General features: G+C 37.9%; 1 long non-coding RNA gene across 2 annotated transcripts; it reads right to left on the minus strand.

The window, feature by feature from the left end:
* Positions 1 to 1,677: 1,677 nt before the first annotated feature.
* On the minus strand, positions 1,678 to 23,443 carry LOC309438781. Of its 2 annotated transcripts, XR_014183860.1 has the most exons (4): positions 22,901 to 23,443; positions 14,360 to 14,483; positions 7,015 to 7,064; positions 1,678 to 2,680 (listed from the first exon to the last, which is right to left on the minus strand). It is a non-coding gene; the product is annotated as an uncharacterized lncRNA (long non-coding RNA). The 2 variants fall into 2 exon arrangements; XR_014183861.1 differs by lacking the exon at positions 1,678 to 2,680 and having other exon boundaries at positions 6,431 to 7,064.
* Positions 23,444 to 24,593: the final 1,150 nt, after the last annotated feature.

Consider the following 24,593-nt stretch of genomic DNA (forward strand, 5'->3'; position numbering starts at 1 on the left):
AGCGGGGGGCGGCCCCGCCGGCAGCGCTTGCTCGCCGCCGCCGAAGAGGAGGGGGAAGCTGGGAGGGGGAATCTGGGGGGAAGCGGGGACGGAGGGAGGAGGGCAGAAATTACTAAAAGGCAAGTTTAAATCAACTTCTTGCCCCTCCCGCCCCTGCATTTTCAGGGCAGTTTCAAGTGGGTTTTGTGATTTTAATTCCTCCCTTGCCACGAAAAATGCGATCGCGCTCCTCATTTACATGCTCTGAGGTTCCCTTGTTTAACTAACTGGGATCTTTTTAGTGCGTTTGCTTAGTAAAGAAGCTGAGGTTGACGTGTCCGTGACCATGCCTTCTTTTTGCTTATTTACCTTTTACCTGCGTTTTCCCAACATCTGTGCTCCTTGCGTGGAGCACAGAGAGATCTTCGTGCCTTGAAATCTCTCCCTCCTCCTGTCCAAGTCAGTAACGTTTTGCCCTCTCCTCTCCATCCCTTGGCTTCCCTTTTGCAGCATTTCTGTTCCTAGCACAACTGCATTTGCCTGAGCTGGGTTCTGTATGTGCGTGTACGCAATCATCTCCGCGTGTTTCTGGTGCTTATTTTTACTTGCTGTTCCAGTGGTTCTTCAGAAGGTCTTTTTCATTCTAGTTGAAAAACGACTTCATGCTTCACCATGACAATTAGTGCTAAGTACACCTTCTACATGCCAAGTGTTTTAAAGAAAAATAAGCCACCAGATAGACTAAGTGTTCGGAAGGTGACCGCTTCCTTGCCACTCTGCTTTTGCCGAAAACTGTTTTCTCATTCACCCTGCAAAACATTTGCCGCCCCCTCCCCCCCCCCCAAAAAAAAATCTTCTCTAGTTTGTGTACACCACAAACGCTACAGATTGTTCTGTGAGCTTTGTGCTGCATCCAGCTCACAGCAGCTGATACATTGTTCTCGTTTAAAACGTGTCTATTTATGATGTGATATATATTTTGTCTTTTTTGCATTTCTTTTTTCAGTTTACCATTGCAGGCAAGGTCTTGCCATGATTTTCATTGTTTTTCTGCTAACTTTGTCCACTTGCTTATTGGTGATTCCCGTAATCATACCTTCACTCTCTTTTATTGCTCTGTTTTGTCTCTTATATTCCCTCCCATGTCCGGAAATGTAAAAAGTAAATCTCTGATTTACCCAATTTACTTAGTCTCAGCACAAGTCACCAAGAAGGTTCCTGTTCAAAAAGAAAGCAGAGGAGGCTCAGCGTGATCTCTCCTTCTTTTTAAGCATTCAAAAGCATTTTATAAGCTGTTGTCTCTTTTTTTTTTTTTTTCCACAAACCAGTGCCGTGTGGCAAATTGTGCAGAATAGAAATGCCCATAATGAATGTATTTAGTACTGGGTCACGCCGATGAACATTCTGCCCCCATGAATAATACTGTTTTACAAGTTTGCAGCCCTTTCAAATTGCTGATCCCCAAACCCTATAGGCAAACTAAAAAAGCTAACACAAGCAACTGGGACTTTGGAAACCCATAGCCATCTGGCCTAAATCTCTAACAATCCAAGCCAATAATTATATCAATTCAGGCTTTAGTGAACCCCTTTGCAAACACCAAAAGAGCAAAGAAAGGAATTAGTGGCCATTCTAAGTTCTGGTGGAGAGAATTCAAAGATAATCTAATTCCATTAGTTCATGGACAGCTTTTTTTTGCATCTCTGATAAATCTTCCTAAAGTATTTTTCCAAAACACCAGTGTAAACTCTTTTCTGACGATAATTGGGGAAGTAAGCCCAATTAAATGCTGCCCTTAGTGCCAATAAAAAGTATTTTGTTGATAAAAAAAAAGTCACTGCCCCTTTACATGGTGAATGCAGGAGATGAATAATTAATAGTAAAAATAATTTTACTGATTAAATACTAAAATATTATATATATATTTAAATTATAAAAATCTTACAAGTACCTGTTTAGTACATTTAGACATGCAGAATTTGCTTTATGCAATTTTGATCACTTTCCACTTCATCACGTTGGTCTTTCTCAGAGGCATACTCTGTATAGTGACAGACCACAGAATACCTAGAGAGAGGAAGTACAGCGCCTCTTTTTTTTTTTTGATTTTGCAAGTTCACCAGTCAGGTTATTTGTAATATTATCACTTAAGTCCACAGTCTTGCGACTAACCATTTACACTTATAGTGACAATACAATGTCATTGGCACAATAATACTTATCTGAATCCTGAACTAAAGTAATGAAAAAGCATTGTGTTGGTTGTTGTTGGCTGGGTGTTTGGGTTTTTTTGGCATTCATTTGAACCGACAGGTGAGGAAGAACACACCTTGTGGTTGGTTGTTTAGGTGCAACAATATTTAAGCACGTGGCGCTTCTAGAGTTGATACTTCCATGGGGTGTTTGTGAGCAATCGTAGCACTCCCAAGGCTGATTCCTCACACAGTCAGGAAAAGAGTTTTGTCTGAAAGTCTCTTAAACTCCAGTCCACATTTGACATGGCAGACTTCTCTTACAAAGAGAAGGTAGAGTCCCATGTGCAGCCAGCAGACAGTTCTTAGGGAGAGCGGTATTGTGAGCGCTCATGAGCCAAGTGTTGCTGGCCTCCTGAAGAGTAAGCTCCCTTATTCCCACCTCGTACGGATCCGTTCACCACCACGTTCTCCTCAAAAGCTGCATTCAGAATTCGCTGGTGATGTACCTGAGGAGGAAAAACAAACTGAATCTGAATAGCACTTCCATTTGCCTACAGTGCTACTTCAGAAACCACAGCTGCACAGCAGATTAATTAGTCTTTGATTTAGCTGAAAGTAGATTTATTTCTGTGGTCGATATACTTTAAAGTCCATCTTGTTTCTCTGAGGAGTTTTATAGAGCTCTCAAGCCCATATTTTCTTCTAAAAGTTACTGATCCCATAGATGCACAGCATATATGCAAAACTTAGGTGACAGAGAATTTTACTTTGAAGAACTGTTTTGAGAAAAAGTCCCTCTGCAGGGACAGAGGAGAAAGAAAATAAATTTCTTAACAATGACTGAAGCACAGTGAAATTAACACAGTGCCATTTGGTTCATTCCCCTTCCTGCACACACACGAAAATGAGGTTTTATTCACTTTCAGTATGATTTATTGCCTTATGTTGCATCATGTTACAAAATGTCATATACACTATGCTCCAGTGCACAAGACATAGCAAGACAAAATTTGATTTGACACCTGTGTAATGAATGTGAAAGACAAGTCTTCCTAAGTCAGAAGTGTATTTTAAAACACCTTTTCCATCACAATGAATGACAAAATTGGGGGGCTTCCCCTCTCTCTTCTCTTTCTTCCTCCCTCTCTTTGTCTCTCCCTCTACCTCTCTATCTATCCCTCTTCAACAAGCTTGTTTCCCAGAGTAAAACTAAGGACAAAGCTCTCCCTGGTCTTTGGACTTAACATTTCCATCTGTTGCAGCACAAGTGCAACTTGAGTGAAGAGTATCCTTGTAGGCAAAGGAGTGTTACCATTTCATACTCACTCTTGGACCCACAAGTGAGCTGATCAAAGGTCAATATGTTGTTCAGTGGAGTGGGTGAAAGGAGGCTGATGTTTCAGTCTGATTTTTTGCACAGACAAGCATATTATAGAACTCATCACAAATTAATGCTGTATTTGTCCAGCCTACTAACTCTCTCATCAGTCACGTTTATACCCGATAGCTTTTTCAGAACTGAGGTGCATCAGAGGCTGGGTTACTTTGAGACATGTTAAAGGCAGAATGGGTTATTGGATTATCAGATGTGACCCCTTCATCACAGTCTTCTTAATTAAGCCCAAATGCATTAGGTAGGGCATATATTTTAGTCTGTGGAATACTAAACAGCATACCTCAATTCAGTATCTGTTATGTGTTTCATCTGAAAAGGCAGTGAATTAATGATCTAAAATGGGGTCAGAGGACAGGAAAATCAGAAAAGCAAAAAATCCACTTGATGATATCAATCCTGACCTCCACAAAATCTATAACTTAACTGTGTACACATATACCTATACCTTAAAGCAGTCCTGCTGAAGATACCTCACCTAACAAGTCTCTGTTCCCAGTCACTACCCCTTCTGTGCAACATCCAACACAGGTAGTCTCAAAGGCCACTCTCTGTCACCTCTGAGACACTTGGGAATCATTCGGTAAAGGTAATAGCCGTATCAGGAAAAAGTATCTTCCTGCCCCAATAAACAGCCAGTTGAAGCCCTGGAACAAAAGACTAGGTATCCAGAAGTAGGAAAAACCAGAAAAATTTAGTTTACACCCCAATCTATAATTCTAGCTTTTCCAAGTTGCTTAAAAAATAATCTGATCATTCATTAAAATACATCAAACCACAAAATTCTATATACCTGCTGATGGGTGAGAATTTTTTTTTTATGAGTTCAAAATTAGATTTTACATTATCATCAATCATAGTGGCAAAGGGCAGGGGAGCACATTTTCTGCTACGTGAGTAAATTTCCGTGGCAGTTTTGCAATGCAGCATTGTGTATATAAATAGCGAGTTGAATTCGTATATGTTCCATGCATGGTAAGTACTGTACATAGATATTCAGTCTCTTTCTGAGCCAATAAAACATTTATCTCTCAAAGTTTTACCAAGTGCAAGAGAGAAAAATACTTGAGACTTACGGTTTACTAAATCTCTATTAAAAACAAATGCCTGTAATATATCACCGGATGCTTTTGAGTTATTTTGAGACTTAGTTAATATGGCACAGTATATAATGGAGATTCCATTGTTTGATCACACTAATGCATTTCTAATTTTGTTTAGCTATTTCCTTGTAAAGCATGAAGTAGAGTATCTCTATTTGATAGCTGTTTACCCAAAATTGCCTTTAAGAGCAAAATATGCACCCCAGTGAAATGAGGTTTCAAATATTATGTATGCATGGGATAAAAGGCACCTGGTCAGAACTATGGCACACTTCCTTCCCACCACACCTGAGGAAAAAAGGGTAACATTGTGCATCCCTGCTCCAGTTTCTCACAAGCCAACTGTGGATCCTGTTATGCACAACAGACATAACTGTTCATTTCCTAATGCATCATTTTTCCCTCCTGTCCATCTCTATCACTATGAATACAAATAATCAGGGAAGCCAGATGCTTCAGAGGACAGTGGTTATAACCTTCAGTGCATGCAAAGTGGAGCTCAAGGAATGGAGGTGCTTGTCATCTCCTGTCTCCTGATGATGCAGCCACCGTGAGGCTGGAGTGGTCACCAGGATGGAGACCCAAGACCTCTTCTTCCTGACGGGGAAAGTACTGTCAGCACCTGTACTGTTTGCCTGAGGAATGCTTACCAGTTTTCAGCCTGGCACACTAGTGTGTTTGCACTGGATTTCCCACATCTGTTTTTATTCCAGATGTTAACGCACTAATGTATTGAATGCACTACAATTCGAAATACTTTACATCCATACATCTAAAAGGCTTTCTGCCTCTTACACTACTGCTACTCTGCTTTGGCAAACGCCTTGCTCTTGTACCCTGCAACACACTAACTAGCCTGTGGTGATGTTCCCATGGCCACTCTTCATACAGAGCAGAAGGAGCAGCTGCATTTGTGATACTATTTTCTTCACAGGAGTGGGGTTTCTGTAAAGGAAAGGTTTGAAGTTTGGTGCAGATGTGAATTTAGTCAGGGCTGCAATACATACTTGTCGAATTACCAGCTCAACCCAAGCTTTTTGAGGAGCTATAACTTTCCCTGTTGCCCCTGGGAGTTTAAAAAAGGAGCATAATTGCTGCTTGAAGTGTCTTCAGACCAGACAAAGAATGTGGTCAATCTTCCACTGACAGCTGAAGCCAAATGATCCAGATCCAGTCATCTACCTACTGCCAGCAGCTGTTTGTGACCAACAGACTCTAAGGATGCTGGACACTTATGAAGGGAAAGGGTCCATCACCTTCAGCAGAGCCAGAGCTCAGCTGTGTGCAGCCACGGTGGAGCCAGAGACTACTTCAGTGTTTTTAGGACAATTTTGTCTTCTGACTCTGGGACTGATGAGAACCAACCCAATCCACCAAAAAATTTCAAACAGCTATAGGGTCAGTTTAAATTGTCTTGAAGAGTGTGAGCCTTGCAGGAGCGCAAAGCTAGACACAAAGTCTTGTGGTGAGAAAGGACATTTGACCAGACTTCTCCAGAAATAGATGTTCTTGGGACAAATGTTTCCTGGAAGGGTCTGAACCTCTCTCTACTGCCACATTTAACAAGCTTGTGCTACAAAGGACTGTCATTAAGGGACCCTTAATGGCCTTCCCCTCTTCAAAACCTCAGGCACAATTCACCACCCAGCTTGCTTTGTGAATAAGGACCAAATATGTTGTTTAATTTATTCTACAGTAAATATTTATACAGCACTCCACATGCTATCTGCATTTTTTTATTCTTGATTTTTCTGGGAAAAAAAGGGAAAAAAATGCTCTCTGCTTCGATGTCATGGGAAAACATGTGGAAATGTAAACCTGCTGTAGGAAGCAGGCACAGTGGGAGCTGTAATGGGAAAAAGGCAGGCATGGTTTATCAGCAGAATATGTATTATAACACATACTGAACATCCGGCTTCCCAAGTAAGTTGTTAACAGTGCTCAATACAAATGTTTCTCTTTAAAGAATCAGATGTTCCTCTTTTTTTTTTTTTCAATAGCTGCAGTATCTTAAAACTGGTGCCATAAAGTCATTGCAGGAGACAGCAAACAACTTTGTTATCATAACAGCCTTTATTTTTTTTTTCTCCTTCTTTTTTTAAACAATGGCTTTAGCAGGTGGCATGTGGCTGAGCCCGGGTCTATCACCATCTCCAGGGTGCCAAGACATCCCTCAAAGTTTCTGTGGGAGGAATTTGTTGGTGGTATTTGGATTGTAAAGGCACGTGAGCATCTGCTGCCTGCTCAGTCTCATTACCATTGACACAATTAGCTCCTGCAGCTCTTGGCCCCGGCAGCCAGAGCAAGGACTCAATTTTCTTGCCTCTCTGACAATGCTCATTACCATTCATCTGAACGTACGGGTTCCTCTGCCTCCGAGTCCAGGCCAAGGGGCTGTGAAAACAGATCACACGGAGAAACACTCAGGGAAGGAAGAGCAAATTGACATAATAGCTACTAACAGCCTAAAATCAACTGCCTTACATCCAGCACCACCAAGAAACTTTCAGCATTCATAGTAATGGCTCTTTTTCCTTCTGTATAAGTTATGTTAGTCCTGAAAATCATACTCTTTGGTTTTATGCTTCCTGTAAGTAGCTGATAACCTTTTTCACTGAATCAGGAGATATTACATGGCACTACCATTGTTCTTCCATGCTTCCAACCACTGTCGAAGTTCTGACAAACCTTTTTTTTTTTTTTTTTTTCTTTTTAAATTATTATTTGGAGAAAAAGTCCATTTTCTACCTTTGAGTTAATTTGGAAACCAGACTAAAAAGTGAGAATTTTGGTCTTAGCAGGAACTAATTGAAATCTTCCTCTGGCAACCACAGCCTAAACAAAATGTTAACACTTATCTGCAGATAAAGATTTCACATTCCTTTACATGTCCTCATCCCACATATAACTGCAAATATTTTACATTTTCTTACAAGAGATGCTGCATAATTCCTCCTTGCTAGCCCTATGTCCTTTTATTGCTACAAAGAACTCCTAGCCCCTAAATGGAAAATTAGAGATGTCACACATTTTTCAAATAAATCACTCAGCTGAAAGCAGAGAGGAGGGGAAGGAGAGAGAGAGAATTTAAACCAATCTGTCTCCTGAATATATGTCAAGGATCTTTGCCTTTGAACAAAGAAAACAGAAGGGCTTCAAGGCCTGAATCTGTGATAATCTTGCAGTTTTTGTATGTTGCATAGATACTGATTTGTGACCTTACTGAAGAATATTAAGTAGAAATACATTTACCACAACATGTCTTTCCCAAGACTCAGCCTTTATGGGGGCTTTGTAACACAGGAGGATGGAAAATATCACATAGAGCTGGGGATGAGGCAGGGGCATGACATTTGCTTTCAGATGTTTTTAAAACTCAAGGAAGTGTTATTGTTTCCATTACTCATTACTACAGGTTTATTTTCATCAACCCCCTCACTGCCTTGTTAGTCAAAACATAAGCTGGGTATAGCCATTGCTCAGAGCTAAAAGGAAAGAAATGCTGGTGTTTTAGCGAGCTTCCCAAAATGATGACTGTCAGGGTTTTAATCTCAGATTGCAAGCAGCGTGGTTGTTGTGCAAGCCCAGAGGAGAGGAGGGATGAGAGCCATCTCCTGCCCTGATGTCCAGAGCCCACACTTGTTTGCAGAACTGCCCCAGTTCCCCTGGCTTTGTCATGGAAATGTGAACCCTGAAAGAGGAGTCTATTATGTCAAATTACAAATTATATTATAGGGTTTTAAGTAATTGTTTGCTGACTGTTGTCATGTACATGTGGTTTGTTGAAAGTTGATGTAATCATTTTGGCAAATTTCCACCAGCAAGAATCAACCAGGGTGAGCTCTCTAAATCAGCTGCTGTAGGGGTTCACATCATGCAATTAATGGGTGGAAGACCAGCACAGACACCCTTCAAAGTTAATTTGCGTTGACCATTTTTGGAGTAGTGCATTATGTCTTAACTGTATGGAATGTATTGTGTACATATTAGTATTCATAAAATGCATTAGAAACCCGTTAGTTCAAATGAAAGTGTTCTGTTGCTATCATACCATAAACTATAACATTTTTACAGCCAGAAAAAAGGTATAAACTGTATAGGAAATATATTTTTTAAAATGTGCTCTATTTTTTATGGAGCCATTTAAGTAAAGTTTTCATCCATCAGAAAAATTTTTGTTTTGATCAGATTTCAATTAAAATAAATACGCAAGACTATTCCAAAACAACCTTAACTTACTGGAATGCATTCTCTCACCAGGCTAGATAAATATGGGTACACCCACATTTTTTCCCTCATTCTGTGGTCCAAAACAGCTATGTCAGAACCTGGAACACTTCAACTTGATGTAATGAGGCAGCTGGCATTTTTTTTTCATAAATTCACTAAAACAGTAAATAATAATAATACATTGACTGGAACTTAGAGCATAAACAAATACTTTCAATATATAGCAGTGTTGACTTTTCATTGAAATAAGTTGTAGGGTTTACACAAAGATATGTGTGCATATGTATTTTCATGTATATAAAATGTTTTTAGAGCACAAAAAGTTCAATTAAAGTAACTTTGTAATGAATCTCTATAGACTACTTTTGCAGTTTTCAAATACTTAAAATTGTTGGGTTTGGGTGCCTTCTCTTAGGGCATCCTTTCTATTAAGATATTGGTCTTTTGCTTTGTCCTTCCACAGACTTCTATCACAAAATGAACCTATTAAGTAAATGCAGGATAAATCAAGCACAGAGAGGATGGCATATAGATAATTTCCATTAAAACTTCAATATATAGATCAAAAGGAAAACTTGATACAAATAAACGGCAGAGTCTATTTGAAGTTGGTATATTGCTATCAGGATTCAGTGTTACACAAGTTAAGCCCCATGACAATGTTTAGTATTATTGCTAGGAATTGTCCTAGCCATCCTGCATTGTTTAAATGCCTTTTTTTTTTATATAGCTTCTATAACATGTTCTATGACATAGTTCAAATGTTTTTTCTGAGTACCTTGGTAAAGAAATTGTTCAACAGCTAGCAATAAAAATCCCCCACAATTTGACACTTAAATTCTAAAAGCTATAAAAAACCAGTGATAAATCTACAAAGTGGTATTAAAAAAAACCTCAGTGTTTTGACAAGTTTGATGTTTTTTTGTTGTTAGCTTTGTTTTATGATCACTTTAGACAAAATACCTGCACTGGTTTTAAACCAGTTAAGTAATGTGTAATCTGTCATACGTGCTATGAAAGCTAACAGCATGTATTTCCCCAGGCCTGGTGTGACTTGAAAATAAAACAGGGTGCTTTCTTTTTCAATTATAGAAAACTTTTTCTTAAATTATCATTTTCATTAGGGATCATGTCAGCTCATTTAGGTATGTTGAAGAACCTTTTTCTTAACAACTTTAACACCAGCTTTTGTTTATAGCTAATGAAGACTGACTCAAATCTGTTTGTTGATCTGAGCGTAAGAAGGATGAATGAAGTCTGTTGACCTGGATATCTATGTGCATGATTGAGTTCATGGTTTAATTTCAGCCAAAGTGTGTATCACTGAATCTAGATGAGGTTGAAAGGAAACTCCTAGATTGTATGGATGTCTCATATCTGCAGCCAATAACAGTTTAAGAATTTAATTTTGGAAGTTATATATCCTCTTAACTAAGTTTTGTTCATATTGTCTTTCTGATATCCACCCAGGTCCAACAGCACTCAACCATGAAAAGCAGATGATCCATTAGCAATTCAACATAGTTATGATCCAAAACTAGTACTTCAAGCAGACGCTATTCTTATAACTGTTCCTCAAGCTTCCTTTCATTACATTGCCCTGAGGAAAAAAGGGTAACATTGTGTATCCCTGCTCCAGTTTCTCACAAGCCAACTGTGGATCCTGTTATGCACAACAGACATAACTGTTCATTTCCTAATGCATCATTTTTCCCTCCTGTCCATCTCTATCACTATGAATACAAATAATCAGGGAAGCCAGATGCTTCAGAGGACAGTGGTTATAACCTTCAGTGCATGCAAAGTGGAGTCTGACAGCTCAGGAAGGTTTCATTTGCTTGCACCATTAGGGAACTCTCTGGACTCTCTCTGGCTTTGGTGGATATAAAGGACTGTCTCAGAATTCAGTTAACTGGAGTAAGATGAAAACCCAGAGGCTGCAGAAGGAAGCACTGTGCTTCTGGTTTTACCTGGATTGTATATATTAACTGACTTGATTGCCTCTGTTAAGTCCACATGCCAAACTATCTGCTACTGGGCCAAATTCTGTGGTCACCAGTGAGTGCCTGGGCAGCAAAAGTCCCTCATTTTAACAGGATTAAACGAATGAGAGAAACTCTCAGTGTATGACTCCTGGTGTGGACCACATTCATGTCTCATTTGCCATAAAAGAGTGTAACTGAAGGGAACTCCATTTTTTAAAAATTCATTTGTTTCCTTTAAACACAAAATAGGTGTTTGCACTGTAACAGCAATAACTCACCTGAAAGAATATGTCTTTTTACAGAGAGACAAAAGGGAAAAAAGGAAAAGACCCTAACCTACATAAGCTCCATTCAGGTGGAAATGAGACCAAAATGATTGACTTCTGTTGTCAGCTGAGGTATAGTCTTATGATTCACACATTTATGAGTGAGAAGGACACTTCAGAGATATTTCCCTTCAAAAACCACTAGGTTTTATTTATGGTGCCCCAAAATCACAAAAGAGAAAGGGTTACCTTTTTTTTAATAGATCTTCCACAACTGAAGAATTATGAAATTAGTTTCATGGAACTGAGCACCTGGAGGGTTTGTCACTACGTGTACACACAAACAGTGAGAAAGAGAGGGAGAGAGAAGAGGGAAAGAGAGAATTTCTCTGACATCTCACCATTAGTATTTTGCAGAGCAACCAATCTACTGTAAAATCTATTTGTGAAATACAATAATCTTAGCATTTATGGATTTTATTATACGTGCTTTCTTCCTGATGTTGTTGAACCATTAAAGCCTGGCCTATTTTAAAACAAATGCATACACTAAGTATTTAAAGAAAGAATCATAACTACTGAAAGAGGAAAAAAAATATAATAAAAGGGAAGTCAGACTTGAACTAAAGACCTACATAGATTTTCATATGAATCCTATGAAGTCAGCCTGACTTTGCTAACAGAGAAGTGCTTCGTCCCATCCTTCCTAACAGGAATTCCCCCGGTAAGTTACTTGTTTAAAACTGAAAGCCACTGACCATTCCCTTAGCCAATCTCATTTGCTAAATTACTTCATTGAATCACAGACTGTTATGTGACTTATAGGGTTATTATGGCACACAAATGCTACAAGCAATTAGTAACAAGAATACCTACACAGCCAGGTACAAACATCTTGATATGGAAATACTTTGATATGGAAAATCCATATGAAAAAAAAATATATATCAGTCTTGTCTTTGACATTTGTGGATTTTTTTTTTCCTTTTACCACGGCTGTCACTGTATTTGATCTAGATGTCTTATTCTATTGTTTTCTTTATCAAATATGAGTTGCTTTTGCTGCTTCGCCACTGCTCATTGTGATTTGTTTTCTGAGACAACTTAAAAGTTGTTTATATATGTGTATACATAGATATATACACATAGATCTTTAAATAGATTCTTGATTTTTCCACAGAACCACTTCCATTCAGAATGGTCTCACTCTTGGGGCTTTCTCTCTGGTGATTTTGTTAGGGAAAGGGAGAGACATCATTTGGTAAAATGGGTAGTTTCTGTGGGGGGCTTCATCAATTCCAAAACTTTGATCACAGTATCATATTTCATAGGAAGTGAAGAGAGAATGGAGTGCTGCAATGCTATTTTGTCTGCTGTCTTTCTAGCTACACAGGAAATTTGCTGTGTTCTAAATTCAGTTACCTTATTTAGGGACACTTGAGAGGCAAATATAATCCTCAGAGTATAAACAAGGAGGAAAAAAAAAATACTTGCAGAGGTACTGAGAAATAATGTCATTTTTCATGACCCTGCATCGAGGAGCAGGATGGTTCAGCTGACGCAGAGGAGCTTGTGCTGGGAGGCAAGACATGTGGGGCTCATTAACTCCCAAACAAGTTATGAAAGTTTAAAACCAGAAAGAGTGAGACTTGAGAGGTGAAATGTTTGGGAAGAGCCCAAAAGCCAAAAGAATATTTTCTTCTAAAGCTTTGCGTTTGGTCACTTCATATTACAATGACAAGAAAAGCAAGTCAGGAAGTAAGTTTACCTAGTCTAAATGTGTTTTGCTAACAGCATGAAATTTGCCTTTGGAAGATTGAAGAATCTGCGCTACTTGGAGGTGAAATCTATTAAAGCGTGTGAATCGTGTCATATTTCTTCTACAGGGGTCTGCCCATGACAAAAATTTGCTGCAAAATGTATCAAGGCTCATCTCTCATTTGCATGGGAAAACATATGTGTATAAGTATGTATGTATACGTTTGTATACATATATACATATATATATTATTAATACATCCATACATACAAATAAAATTTGTCTTTGAAGTGGAAGACACACATTTCAGGTCCTCTTCTCAGGAATGATGAGTAAAGTAATGAAATTAATATATTCATGGAAATACAGCTACTTAAATGCTTTAGTATGGAGTCGAGTTTTGATAAGAAAACTTTTTCAGAACCAACACATGGACACAAAAACAAAATTAGACTTGGTAAATCAGTGTTTTTAAAAAATATATATAATTTAACTATTTCTGAATCACTGCAGAAACCAGGAAACGAGCTTTAATTGGGGCAAGTTTAGATCTGAATGGAAACAAATGCCACAACGTGGAAACAGGCTCAGTGTCAAAATGCCTCCCAAGCTGGTTACAGGCGAACAAGTACAAGTGACCAGGAGAAATGAAGGACAGTGAATGCTTTAGCATCACTAGCCAGTTCCCATCTCTTCAGTCCACATAACAGTCAAATTTGGCCATGGACAGTTGTTTTACAAAGCTTATTACTGCATAGGGAAAAATATCCTCAAGGTGGCCCAATGCCTTCTTAGCCAGCCTGATGTTTGTCTTTGGAGTGACCTGCTTCTGAAAACTCCCATTATTTAAATACCAGGTCAGTCTTAGCAGCTCAATTATGATAATTGACTCCTTATAAAGTTAAAACTGGAGTTCATTTTTTGTTTTGTTTTTGTTTTCTTTTTTCCTGCCATTTATAAAAGCTTTACTTTTGAAAAATTGATTACTTATATTCCAGGTTAATTGCAAAAACCATTTTCATCATCATGATTCATAACTAACCCCCACAACACAGCTGAATCTTGTTGATGCTGCCCAGGTACCCAAAGTGCCATTTTTATAGCCTTTTAGAAAGTCTACTTTTTGCTAGTTATATTTATGTCAAAGCTAGTATTGTATGAACCAATTTATCTACATATGTAAGTGTATTTAACCTCAAAGAAGAAGTTGCCTGGAAGAACACACCCTGCACACCTCCTTGACAACAATGTGAATTCAGTAAGACTTCATTTCCATCACTTGTACAGGAACACACTTTGGTTCCAGTGGTGGCAAGAGAGTCAAACATCTCTCAATATTGTACAGTTTTAAGTACCTCTTTTATATGGGAGCCACATACATATATTTTTACTATACTTTCCAAACTCAACTTTTCAACATCTTATTGATTTGCAAGAGAAGTATCTGACCTGAAAATCCACTTTGTTCCTGTGTGGATGAGATGAATGGCAGATTAAAAAGCAATAATTTCCTTGGAGAAAAACACAGTGAGTGGAGGACTTCTTGTAGGTTTGAAGACCTTTATTTTACTTCCTAGAAGAAAAAGATAGAATTTATGAGCAAATAAAAAGATATAATAGATATGAACAAAAACTAGGACTTGAAATGTATTTCTGGAATTGTTTGCATTTGAAGTTGTTACATTTGGTTGGAGCCACTCCAGTAAATCTGTTAGTAAACATGATCTTAACTCTTTGTGTTGCATTATAAAACTTCTTAGTGAAACCTTGATAGCTCAAATTTCATGATGAATTATTTTCATTATTGTGGAAAATCAAAACAAATGCCAGTGATGATGATAATGATAATATATTTTGGTGGTTTCATTATATCAAAAAATGTGATATTGAGGGACATGAGAATTTCTATTATACCCATGAAAAATTCAGACATAGTCATTTGACTGAAAATAAATGTTATTTCTGAACATTGCATACTCTCCCTCACCTAAACCACACTTATTTTTTGGTTCTGTGATTTTGCAAATTTGGTAACAAAAAGATAATCCATTGTAATTACCCTTTTTGTAGGTATGAATATATGTATATATGCACACACACATATAATCAGCACTATATTTAAATTAATCTAAAAAAATTACATTTAGAAGTCACAATGAAGCCAATGAAATTACCTTTGTTTTGCAAGCTATTTTTCATGGCTCTTTATGGAACTCCAGTTTTGTCATTGGCAAACAAAAGAAACTGTCATCTTCCTTTTCAAATACTTATGCCCAAATTTTGCTCAAAAATCTTATCATTTTCTTATAGCAGTCCCCAGCAATGGATACAGTTTCCAAACAATGATGAAAGGATGTGACCTCAACAGCAGATCAGATCCAAGGGCTATTATATTTTCTTAGGCATTATTGTGCCTGTATTTGTACGTAAAAAAGCTACATTCATTCATGCAGACAGGTGCATGTTTGTGACAAAATCTGTCCTGAATGTAACAATTTTGACTATGTCAGAAACTTCTGCATATAGATATATATATATGTATACCTACATATATACACATACCCCACATATATGCATACTTATATATATGTATACATACATGTAGGAAAAGTGGTTTTTGCACATTGAACTGTATTAGGGCCTTTTGGAGGGAGCAGCACATGCATATTTCGTTAATGAAACAATCTTTGAAATAGCAGTTTAGGACACTTAAGTATTGGAGCCCTCTTGGAAATTTCAGAAGTAAAAGCTAGTTTGGTTGTAAGTTCAAAGCTTTTACAGCCTGTTCAAACTGGTTTAGGGTGAAATTTGGATAAGATCTGGAACCACCAAGCTGCAAAGCAGTGCAAGCTGTTGGTGCTGCTGGGCTCAGTTCCATTCAGGAACTGGAATTTCAGCTCACCAGTTGCTGCAACATTTTTAACTGTGGGCCATGAAGCGGCAGGATATGGTGTGAGACTTTTGCCCCTTCCCCTTGGTCCTCCAGCTGGCAGAGCATTTCCAGGGGTGCAATTAAAGGAGGCAAAAGGACAAGTGGAAAAGGGAAGGGAGGGGGGGAAGGGGGGGAGGGAGGGAGGGAGGGAGGGAGGGAGGGAGGGAGGGAGGGAGGGAGGGAGGGAGGGAGGGAGGGAGGGAGGGAGGAAGGAAGGAAGGAAGGAAGGAAGGAAGGAAGGAAGGAAGGAAGGAAGGAAGGAAGGAAGGAAGGAAGGAAGGAAGGAAGGAAGGAAGGAAGGAAGGAAGGAAGGAAGGAAGGAAGGAAGGAAGGAAGGAAGGAAGGAAGGAAGGAAGGAAGGAAGGAAGGAAGGAAGGAAGGAAGGAAGGAAGGAAGGAAGGAAGGAAGGAAGGAAGGAAGGAAGGAAGGAAGGAAGGAAGGAAGGAAGGAAGGAAGGAAGGAAGGAAGGAAGGAAGGAAGGAAGGCCTTTCCAAGTAGATACAGCTCTCCTAGAGCATTGGGCTTATCTTAGTGGAGTGTGCACTGTAGGAAAAAAAAGACATGTCACTGCTCTAAAACTGTCTTTTTTAATTCAGTACATCCATGTATTGTTATAAATCGGTTTCCCAGTCACTGAAAGATATGGAGACAACAGCTTTGACTGTTAGCTATCAACTCAGATAATGAAAACTTACTTTCAGCATCAAGCCCTCAACATATGAAAAAAAGACTAAAAATATAAATGAATGTCTGCATGTTTTGCCTGGGAAAGGCTTCCTTCTCATGTGCCTACATGTTCATAGGAGTCAGCTGTTTGCATTCATCCCAGTTCTGGGGTTTTAAAGGGAGTTTTAAAACCATCAGGAATTCTGCATTACAAATTGCAGCCACTTAACTTTTCCATATTCTTAAATCCTAATTATAGTGTTACTGACTGGCAAAACTGTTGGACAGTCAAGGAACCAAGTTGCCCTGCTTAAGCATTATTTAGGTTAATTCATTCCAAATTTGTCAGAGGCTAACACAGAAGCATAATGGTAGCACTATATACCTTCCACTTGAGCATCATGTTTCACAACCAAGTTCTTTAAAAGATATGTGTACATATATGCATTTCTCCAGGTATATTGGTAATTTTACTATAAACCTATATTATGATGAAATAAAGATTGAGAACATGTATAAGAAATAGAAATAAAATAATACTTCAATTACAATATTGGAATGCTGTACTTATCCCAAGGTCAAACATATAAACCAAGGAAGTTTTGATTGAGTAGTGTGGGTGTTTATTGACTGAGAAATGCTCCCTTCTTACATGTACCTCATCACCGTAGGTAGCCTGCTGTAAATTCCTGATCTTTTCTGGATAAAAGGTTAGGAGCACTGAAAAGATATATGATCCACTAGCCTCACTTTGTCGTAATAAACAAATCCCGCAATCCATGAGCACTGCATGAGAACAATAGATACTGTCCTCATATTAGCATCTCTGCATTTGACAGCAAAGATATATTTTGCCACATGACTAAGTCTCAGGGCAGACAGCTTATTTATATAGCTTTGGTTTACCAGTTTCCTTCATAAAGAATGAAACCTTTCTCTAAATGATAATCTTTTGACCTCTAACAGGCTAGTGATTTACAGAGCCACAAAGACAACACACTATATTTGAAAAGCTTTAAGACACCATTTAAAGTTTTTATGGTGAAATTGCTTCTAACAATACACTGTCTGCTCTAAGTTCGGACAGTGTTCTGAATAAAGAAATACCTTTTATATGTTTTAAAATGAAGAATTTACTCATGTTATAAATATATTTTACTCCAACCTGTGAAAAACAGCTCAGAAAAAAATACCTACAATTTCATAGTATCTGGTAGTAAAACAATGAGCAGTGAGGGCAGAGCAGGAGGAGAGAGAGGCTGCACAAGAAACCTCTGGATGTCTGATGGAAAATAAAATGACATCTTTGATGTAAAAGCACTCTAACAATGTAAACTAGAAGGATGATGTACATAACCATTCTAGTGTAATGGACATGATTTTCACTTGGACAGCAAAGATGTTATTTAGATTCTGTCATGAAATATAAGTCTTCATTTTCTTTATACATTCAAGTAACTAGATTTTCCACTCAGCAAAGCAGCAGAGCTAAGTTAAAGGCATAGCGTCAGATGTTCAAAGTTTAAACATCCTCTCTAGTGGGTCGGTGTTACGCTTACTCTACTTAGACAGCTGGTTGTAGTAAATTTATTTCTAGGTATGTCTTGAATGCATAACTTCTTTTTCTTGAGATCATTGCTGGGTTAAAACTGGTGTATGCTCCTATTCAATTGCCTTTTGTATTGGAACAGGGAGAAGAAAGCAGGACCTGATACAGACCAACGTCTTTATGAAGGCAGTCAGTGCAAGCACTTTTTGTGGGTGTCTATAAGGGAAGTTGTTTAAGAGTGGAACAGCATAAAGTCAAGAGTGGGTAATTTACTGCAAACGTCAAGCTATCTTTTCTATATAGTTAAAAGCCTCACCCAAAGACCCTTAAAGACAGGGGAGGTCTTGTCTGGCTTGAGTGTTATTTAGATCAGTCTAACAGAGGGGCTGAGTGTTTGTCATTACATAATGATCATCTAGAAAGGATTTCTTTCACTTGCCTTTTTTCTCTTCCAAGGGAAGATGTTATTTAGATTCTGTCAGGAAATGCAAAGTTTCCCTTTTTTATATATTAAAGTAACTAGATTTTCTACTGTATTGTATCATATTATGAATAACAGTCCTGGACATTTCCAGGACATGTTTCCTCTCCAGCTGTCAAAATATTTAATGCTTTGAATGTTCACAATTAGGCATTTCAGTTGAAAGTGTTGCTTTTTTTTTTTTTTTTCCTGCAGCTTTGAGAAGAAATGATACCTTGATCCCACTGGGTCATGTAATATTAATGGCAGATTTCTGCAAGCTTCTGGGTTAAATTGTGGCTATATTCAGGGTACCCAAAGCCCTAAGTGCTGTGATTTTCAAAATCATATTGAGGAGCTCTGGCTATTCATTTACCTTCTTCTGTTGGACATGTGGACTGAATTATCACTTTCAAGCTCCAGCTGTGTCTTTTGAGAACACCATATAAACAGATGAAGAGAGGGAGAAATTCCTTGCCAGCTGGAAAGAAACAGTGGGTGCAGTCCAGGGGATTAACAGTGACTGAGCTCAAAAACAAGAGAAGGTATGGGAAAGAGAAGAGCCTTCACTGAGCTGTTGGACACCTCCAGAATGTCCGTTTTGGATGAAGACAGTTGTGGGGCAAGGGGCACAGGAGAAGCAGGCAGTGGATGCTTCAGGTGACCAGCAGAAAGGGGTCCTAGGATCAACACTTGACACTGGTGACACTCGACACTGGTGAAGAGAGAGGAGCAGAAGCTAGGAGGAATGATGCTGCTGGGAAAATCAGTTAGCAGCTGGTCATATAGGAAAGAGAGAGAGAAATCCCTGGAAGCAGCTGAACAGAGCCAGCAGCCTGGCAGGACAGGGGAAGAAAGGACCTGATGAGAAGCTGCAGCTTCTTCGTTTCCTTTCCTGATGATCCGATCTCCAAGCAGCAGCACAATTATTTTGCACATGCCTAAACAACATTAAAGTATACTGAAGTCAGCGGGCTGCAAACCAGCCTAACAACATGGCTTAATTTCTGCCTTCCTGCTAGAGCTGGCCAGGATATTTTCAACTTCTTATATTTTTAGCAAAATACGCTATTTCACCTAAATTAAGACATTTACTGGAACCTTTTTCTCTCAACAAAACTTTAAATGAAAACTTGTCTGAAAACCAAGGTCATCCAGTAAATTTTGGCCAGAGAAAGACTATCTGCTTCTGTTCTGCCCCATTTCTCAAAACATTTGAAATATTTTGTTTTGATTTCATTTGCTTATCAAATGGAAGTAAATCACAATTCTCAAAACTTTCACAAATAAGAATTTGTGAAGAAAACCAAAACAAATCCAGTTCCCAGATCATGAAGACTAACTTTAAAAATCCTGGTTTATTCTAATCTATTTTCTCCATTCCAATGCCAGGAAAAGTGTCTGTGTAGATCAGCACTGTGTAGACATCTGTCAATACGTGGGTAAATGAGTCACAGAAAGTAGTGGTGAAAACATGGTGACTTTCCTGTCTTCAGGTGAAAGACCTAATAAAGTGTGTATAAACTTGAAGAAGACTTTTAAAAGAGTTTACAATTATGGAAGAGCTTCTGTAATTCATTTTCATCTTGATTTACCAGTACGTAATATTCATTTGGCTATCACTAACCCCATTTCCCTAGACATGCACTTACATTCAGTAGTACATTTTCTGCCAAAGCTGAAAAACAATTAACCTTTCTTAGAGGGAAAAGAGAAAAAAATTGTGGCCCTTACTCCTTCACCTGGTTTGTGGGGCTTGTTGCAGCTTTATTTTCATGTATAATTTTCTTCTTTATATTCTGAGAATTTCACAGCTGTGCCTGCTATCATTTATTGCTTTGATGGTTGATTTCCTATTAACATTCAGTCAGAGAGGGTATTCTTAATATAAGCTGTATAACAATATGTGTGCTAGACTTTTTTTTTTGAAATCTGAAAATACCGTACTCAATATTAAGAAGAGAGGCATGGATCACAGGAAGATGCATTTAAGAGGAAATTTTTTAGGTAAAACCTGATGTTAAGTTGTATGGAATCATTAACATTTTATTTTTTACATGTTTCTTAAAAGAAATGGGAATTAATTAGGTTCCTTGGCAGAGGTAAATTAAGTAATTTTACCGTGCAGTGATTTCTCATTAATCAAAGAGAACTGGTAGAATCATAAATGCCTTAGACAACTCTAAAATTCCAGCTTTCAAAGGCAAGATTTTTGAAAGATGATTAAATGTTGAATAATCTGAATGATCACTGCAGGAAACTTTGAAAGTACACTGAAATAATGAGTTTGGCACCTAGACACAATCAAAATATAATACCTATATATTTAGCTGGCCTGGTACTTAATACTTTTAAAAAACTCTGGACCTGACAGGTCCATCAGTTATGCAAATACAAATTAGGCTCCTAAATCATGCACATGCTTTTGATTAAGTTTACATACTGTAAAAGAATCAGATTAATTTCTGAGTAAATTGATGAGTGGTGGACAGAAAGCACATGTTATTGGTCTACTGTGATGTACTATGTCAGAACTCCAGTCCTCCCAGTTGACTTCAGTATGGGGTCAAATTCTTCAAATATAAGGACAAAGTCAGGATGGCTAATGCAAATGAGTAGCTGGAAAACAAATATGAGTGCATCCAAAAAGGATACATTCAGAATTGTACATGCTCAATTATAATAGGCGTAACTGGAAAACCCCAAGATTCCTAAAGAATTGATGCAAGAAAACCTTAGTATTACAGGAAAAACTACAAATTAATCAGTCCAGGCCATAGGAATAATGCATGAGTAAGAAACATAAAATTTATATAAGATGGGGGCAAGCAAATCCAGCTGTAGATGATATTGTGGTGAAGCAGAGAAAGTGAGATTTTGATAACAGACATAATCCTGGAATTTATATTCTTTAACAAAGTGAATTCAAAATAGAGAAGAAAGTTATGTTCTCCTTAGCATCTCTTTCTGAAGATAACTTGTATTATTAATAAAAGACTAGATTATATTCCTCTGAAGAGAATGAAAGACTACTGTATCGCAAGCAGATGTGTTATTAGACCTGACACTTTCCCATATTACAGCAACTTTTGAGGCTTTTATTTCAGGAAAATGTAAAAGTAGGATTAAAGGATGATTCTGGAGACAGGAAAGAAGGGATAAGAAGCATAAGGGAGAAGTTATGAGGAACTTCTCTTTTACAGAGCGTATTTTCTTTAACAATATTTCATACAGTGGATTTGTTTCTTTCTTTGTTTTTAATTTGTGTAATCAGCTGGTCAGCTATTTTCTTTCTGGAAAATCAGTATGTAAAGAATGAACAAGTGAGACAAAAGTCTTTGAAAATTTATACATTAGGGTTTTTTTTTAATCAGGATATAATATATAAAAGAAATTACAAGCTGAATTTAACAATAAAGAAGTGAATTTTAGAAGAGCTACAGTTATGTTTCATTAAGTGTTACATTAAAGAGGACACTTGTAATGTCTTCATTTTTAACTCACAAACATTATCAAATTCTAAATCTTGGCCCGAAGAACTTTAATTCAAGGAATAAGGGTGAGAGCCAAACACTGAATTATGTTTAGATTTGGTTCAAGACTGGCACTATTCTTTTCCTACAGTTGAAAAGGAAGATCTGAAGGTGACAGTCCCAAGCTAATGGGAAAAATGTAGACAAAACAAATGCAAGACATTAGTCAAGGGGCATTGCAAGAATGGCTGATTGGCATCACTTTCATGCTTAGTGATAAAACCCCAAATGATGATGTATACCATGCAACAGAGACATGTTGCATTTGTATGAATAGCAGAAGTGTGCAAAAGCTTGCATATGCACCATGGGTTACGCAGTGTACCTCGTACTGTTAGACCTGAATGCATATGTGGAGTTGTTCCCAAGTCCTCTTATACACTCTGAGATTCTGCATGTAGATAAGCAAACTATCAAGAAAGACATTAATAGGACCATTATGGAACAAAAGGAAGATGCTGGTGACAGAGAAATTTGATATTATTGTAGAGGCAGAATTAATTTTTGTCTTAGTACTTCCAGAGAAAGCTAAATGTCACATCCTGACGAATGCAAAGGTGAAATGTTTGAAGGTTTTATGATAACGCTAAAGCAGACAGGCCATTAAAAGTATCTGAAGTTTGTAAGGCATTATAAATTCAAGTAAATTACAAGCCAGGATTGAGGAGAAAAGAACACAAGAACTTTTGAATACTTGTTTAAATCCTTGATAGTCTGAATAATGGTAAGTGTCCAAACAGGGTTAGTGATTTAGAACTGATATTTATGAAAAAAATCCTGAACGAGTAGTGCAGACCTATGCACTCAGTAACATTAAAGGAGAAATATCAATAAGAAATGAGATACTCACACATAATTTAGAGCTATTTGAAATTGCTGAAGGCAGCATGGATTCAGGAAATAAATTTCCCCTTCACTGGCATGCATTCTGGCCAGAGGGAAGAAGAATTGGGTTAGCCTGTGGGTAAAAGCAAAAGAGAATTTTAAGGGGGCTTTGAATTAGTCCTAATCCACAGCACAGCTTCTCCTGGAATTTGAAGCTCACAAATCATTGTGTTCTAGGCCAGGTTTGAGAAAATTTCTCAGTAGATGAAGTATTCAATGGGAATTAGTTCTGAAGTCAGCCATACTGGCATGCTAGTAATTCAGCCAGCACTTCATCCTTACCAAAGACTTTTATTTTACCTATTTTGTGGAGCCATGAAAATTATCTGGAACGTATGAGTAAACATAAAAGTAGATGAGTTTTACCAGTGATGAGCTTTGCATGGACTCGTGACAGTCACTGTCTTATACTACCCAGCTTTGAGGTAAGCTCTGAATTTCTGCAAAGAAGAGCTACTAGCCATCACTGGGATAGCAGAGCTTCTACTATGTCTTGGGTAATTCCCACTGTTTTTAGGACACTTTATGACTTGTAAGCCAGTAACCTGGAAAAAACAAACACAAACAGAAAAATTGATTAGAGTAGGAATACTTTAGCGTCGTAAAGACCATTGCTGAGGAGGAAATGAAGGTAGGGTAGTTTAAGATACTCAGAAGCTGTTTGTGTTTGGAACAACAGATCAGCCAGAGGTTCATGTTATCAAAGATCTTTTTTGATGGTTCATTTTCTCAAGAACAGTGAGATAAACCCAACTGGGAATCAGACAGACACAGGTACATAAAATACATTATTGCTTTGAACTAGAACAGATGCAAACAGAAGAGCACTGCAAAAGCCCTAACTCAAACCACCAGAATAACAAGCTTTATGCCTCCTGCTATTCAATTTCTTCTTCCAAATGCTGTATTTTCCCATCTTAACTCGTTTGACACCTGTGTTACCAGATCTGGTAATGTGTCCAGCATTACCCATCTCCCCTGACTTACAGATAAATGAAACAGTGAACAAAACAATTACTAGAATAGCAGAGATAACATTTAAATTTAGAAGAAACTACCCGATTTTCATTGAAAAACTAATTTTTCTAATTGATGAAGCTTTAAATGACATTGTAAAAGCTGTGCGTTTCCAGACAGCCTAAACGTCTTGTGGACAAAATGAGTGAGAACAGTACTGCCGAGAAAAGTTTGTCCATGCTGTAATACTGTGAGAGAGGAGACAGTGAAAAAAATAAATGAGATTTAGAGAAAGTTTCTCCAACAATCAGCACCAGGAAAGCACTTCCCATCAATTTCTGAAAAACAATGAATTAGAATAATACAGTTCCCATCCAAACCTAAGAAGCAACTGTCTATGGTAATTTTGACTAATCTGTCCTTAATTTAGCGGGCTGTGAGATCTGAATTAGATCAAGGAGGTGTCTCACTGGTGTAAACCCTGAGTCTGGACAGATTTACTGTTTGCCGTAGACACTGGTATTACGAAGGTGTAGAGTTGGCAGATTGCAGTCAAAGTTTCAACTGGACTTGAAAAAGTGGTATGCATAGAAGGGCTGTTTAATTCCCAACCTGGATGTTACCCTAGAAGAATGGATGCCTTTGGTCATGATTCCTATCTGGAAGAGGTTGGCAGTCTTGTATATGACACACTGCATAAG

Source organism: Streptopelia decaocto (assembly GCF_964273445.1).
Source record: "Streptopelia decaocto genome assembly, chromosome: 4".
Classification (NCBI taxonomy): domain Eukaryota; kingdom Metazoa; phylum Chordata; class Aves; order Columbiformes; family Columbidae; genus Streptopelia; species Streptopelia decaocto.